This window comes from Pinus tabuliformis, chromosome 9 (assembly GCF_031772625.1).
Source record: "Pinus tabuliformis cultivar Carrire ecotype Pingquan chromosome 9, CPIR1, whole genome shotgun sequence".
NCBI lineage: Eukaryota > Viridiplantae > Streptophyta > Pinopsida > Pinales > Pinaceae > Pinus > Pinus tabuliformis.
The window spans coordinates 611575964-611579933 of NC_142307.1; the positions used below are offsets into that span (position 1 = coordinate 611575964).

The window sequence follows — 3970 nt, forward strand, 5'->3', positions numbered from 1 at the left end:
AATTTTTGCATTTCAAACTTAGACAAATTTCTATTCTAATATATGTAGGTGTAAACTTAGTGTGGACACTTATAATCGATATGATCTAAACTTGTCGGTATTATCATTGCATGGATTTTAAGGTTTGAATTTCTATTATATATAAAAAAATGGTATCTAAAATATGTAGGACACACCTAATATGAATTTTATTTTACAAAGAAACTCATAAAGGGTGACTCTTGGAATGGCGAATTCACTCATACAAATACTTATAACTATGTAGATCATGCTCACTTCCACCCAACTTGGATTATACCTTGTAGGAATGGATTAAAACTAGCAATTGTACCTAAATGTGCAAAGGTACACTGAAGGAATAGAAAATTTGGGAAATTCATCTCACCACGAATATAGTCCACTTCTCTGAGTGAATCCACTGCTCTGGGTGAGTCAACTACTCCGGGTCATGTTCAAGGTTCTTAAATAATTTAGCTCAAATAATGATCATTTAAAATTTTCAATTCCAATAAGGATAATAAGGTTATGAAAGAACCCTTGAAACCCAAAGATGTAATGAATATAAAATAACTTCCTCAACTCAAGGATGTACTACATATACGATAAATAACTATTTCTCAACCCAAAGGTACAAGAGTGCTTCTCATATATAACCTTACACTTGCATACTAAGATCAACACCCATTGCTTTACATTCGACGTCCATGGTTCCATTGTTATTCATGATTTTAATTGTTGCTTTGATGACATCGTATGTTATAAATATGCTATGGAAATGATAAATTTATTGGACACATTTTAAAACCTTAATACAACTCAAGGCACATGTTATATTTCAAAGTTTTATCATTGTCCCTTGGCATCACATTTGGATGGTTCTCATTTCTACTTTTTATGATCACATAATACACTTAGAATCACAAAATTATTTCCTACATTTGGCAGCATACAATTCCATTATAATCGTTCCTGAATGTTGAAGTGGCTGCATTATCTCATGCAATTATACTAGTAGTTCTAAGTACTGTTATTTCTTGAGTTAGTCTAAAGCTTGACCATGTTATATTTTTTATGGTAACAATCTATATCGTGGTATTTTAATGCTTATTATTGGATTGATGCAAATCTTGGCATTATAATATTGTTAACTAGATCTATGGGTGAAGTTTAGAGTCTTATCCATGATCTATTTGTTAAGAAAGCCACATAATTGGAGAATTGGTGGTCAGCGTCAACTGCCAAAAACATAATGGAAGTGGAAGAATTTAGCTATCAATAGTGAAATGCAACTTTTAGTGAAAAGAGAAGCTAGCATGTGCTCCACTATTGGTTTAATCATTCCAAAACCCACCATAAAGAAACCTTGGCATAGTATGTATTTTCCACATTGTACTGCAAAGTGACACATTTTTTTTTATTTTTTATAGACTACATGCGTTAGACACGCATGTGAAGGATGCCATGTGACAACTCCCCTCCTCTAGGTTTCGTTGCATTTTAATTTCCCACAACATTTGTCAGAGTCATGGATCAATTCATAAAATTATGCCAGTGAGTGTTTCTAGGTAAGATTCTAACTGCGCGTTAGTGTAGGTAACATTCTAACTGCGCATCATTGTGTCCTTATCCATGTCGAGAAACCTAGTATTTGCTTGCTTTTGAACTATCGAAAGATTCATTATGAAGAATACCTTCATCATGATTAAGTTTGATAACATGCAACATAGATTGGTGGGAGAAATTATCAACATGCAACGTGGATTGGTGGGAGAAATTATATCTAGGTTTGAGAAGAAGGGATTTATTTTGAAAAGTATGAATATGGTGGCTATAGAGAGATCATTTGTGAAGAAACACTACAAGGATTTGTCTTTAAAGACCTTTCTTCCTGGATTGACAAAGTACATAATTTCCGACCTTCTTGTAGCTGTGGTCTGGGAGGGGAAGGTTGCTATTGCAATTGGTAGGAAAATTATCGAAGCTACAACTGCTACAATACCTAAATCCATAACTATTAGAGGTGACTTTGCTGTAGAGGTTGAAAGGAACCCTATCCATGGCAGTGACACAATTGATAGCATAAAGAAAGAAATAACACTTTGGTTTCTTGAAAGTGTGGTGGATTAGCAGAGCAACTTGCATTCTTAGGTTTATGATATATTAGCAATGCAATTCCCAAGTCCAACAAGTTTGACTGAGTTTTCTGATTATGTCATTTCCAAGTAGAGTCGGTTTGTTTCAAGGATATTCCGTTTAGTGTTGTCTCTTCCTTCGAGAATCAAACTTTGTATGAGGTGAAGGGGTTGTACAAGGTGAAGGGGCTGGCGACCCAGATCCTTTCCACCTGGCTCACAAACCCTTTCGACCTTTCAATTTTTAACTCGTCGGAGGAAAACGAAAATATCATGACAACAAATCATGTATGCGTCAAGTTTCAGATATGGAGAATGCTTGTTGTTCACACGAAGCTCTATTCCAACATGACAGTAATCCCATGGCATCCTGTTTAGAATGTCTATGATCTTCAACACCACCACATTTTTTGAGTGTTTCTGCTACAACACGCAACTCTCGTTGAGAACCAAGCTTGGAAACTTGGTGATCACATCTTGGGTGTTAACTATTCTCAGGAATTTTCATCCCATTTCCTCCATTTTATCAGCTCAAACACAGTTACCCACATGTGGCCCGCTGAAAGAAAACACAGTCACTATAATTTTAGAATTACCAGTTTTCTTGTCGAAACTGACCACTTGATAGATCAATAGTCTGTCAGTATAGCCAAGGATGCACCCAAGATGTGGCCAGTGATTGTTATAGTTATTTCTTTTCCCTGTATAGTTGTACCAATCTTCTAACCTCGTTCACGACTGATCCAAAGCGCTATGGAATTCGGGGTTTTTGGTAGTGAAAAGACTCCAAAACCCACTCTCCACCTTGGGCTCCAGGAAACACCCATAAGGGTATTTTATTTTGATTTTACTCTTTGTCACTGCAGGCGTGAGAAAGTCCTTTAGATTTTCTGCCCATTCCAATGGCGTCACGGTTCCTCTGTACGACACAACGATGTCTCTCCTCCCAAGCCTGCTGATCTCCTGCTCGTCGTTGCAGATGGCCACGAAGCCCACCCAGCTGCTTCGTCTGGACACCCAATCTAATCCATTCGATGAAAAAAATTGTGTTAACCGATTGGGAAACATGATTCCAGAAGTGGCATGGATGTACCGTGTCATATTATATCCATAATTCTTCATCCCCGCTTTGTTAAGCAATGAGCTCGAGGCATATTTACAACAACCATATTATTGGGACTTTAGATCAAATTCCATAGCGTTGTAGGTGGCCTACACGAAGTCGCCATATTTGAAAATATATCATCTCAGATTCTCTTCCAAGGGGTCCAACAAGCCTTCCCAATTATTACATCCCTTATACTAACGCCATATCTCCCCTATATTTTGCTTGGGCGACTTGATGGAATCGTTCAATATTCTATCCCGGGCGATCAAATTTTCAATCAGGATGTATATCGATTTGACCTCCAGAGCTTCTTTGGATGAATATCCCCATAATTTTGCCAATTTATTAAGCTTTTTCTTTAAAGGTTTGATTCCATCGTTACTCTTATAATCTTTGGCCACAACAAATTTGAGTCGGAGTGCCTCAGTCTTCTTCTGTGCATTAATGTCGAGGGATTTGTTGCCTTTAGGAAAGGTAGAAAATATAGAGAGACGAGCTCGATGAAAATATAATCGAGTACTACAACCTAATGACCGACGTTGGGGTTTTAAACAACACACCAATATGTATACAAAGCCCAACAATCATTAACAAATTCGGAAATTTCTTGTCTCACAAACCCTTTCCACCTGTCAATTTTTAACTCGTCGGAGGATGACGAGGTTTCAGGATTGGTTGGGGCATGACAGTGTTTTCCCAGCCAACTTTATAGAGTAACACCTTCAGTGTA

At 37.3% G+C, this 3970-nt stretch overlaps 1 pseudogene; it reads left to right on the plus strand.

The window, feature by feature from the left end:
• The first annotated feature begins 1821 nt into the window (after positions 1-1821).
• LOC149150083 (nucleoside diphosphate kinase 1 pseudogene) lies at positions 1822-2127 on the plus strand (annotated as a pseudogene).
• The last annotated feature ends 1843 nt before the right edge of the window (positions 2128-3970 follow it).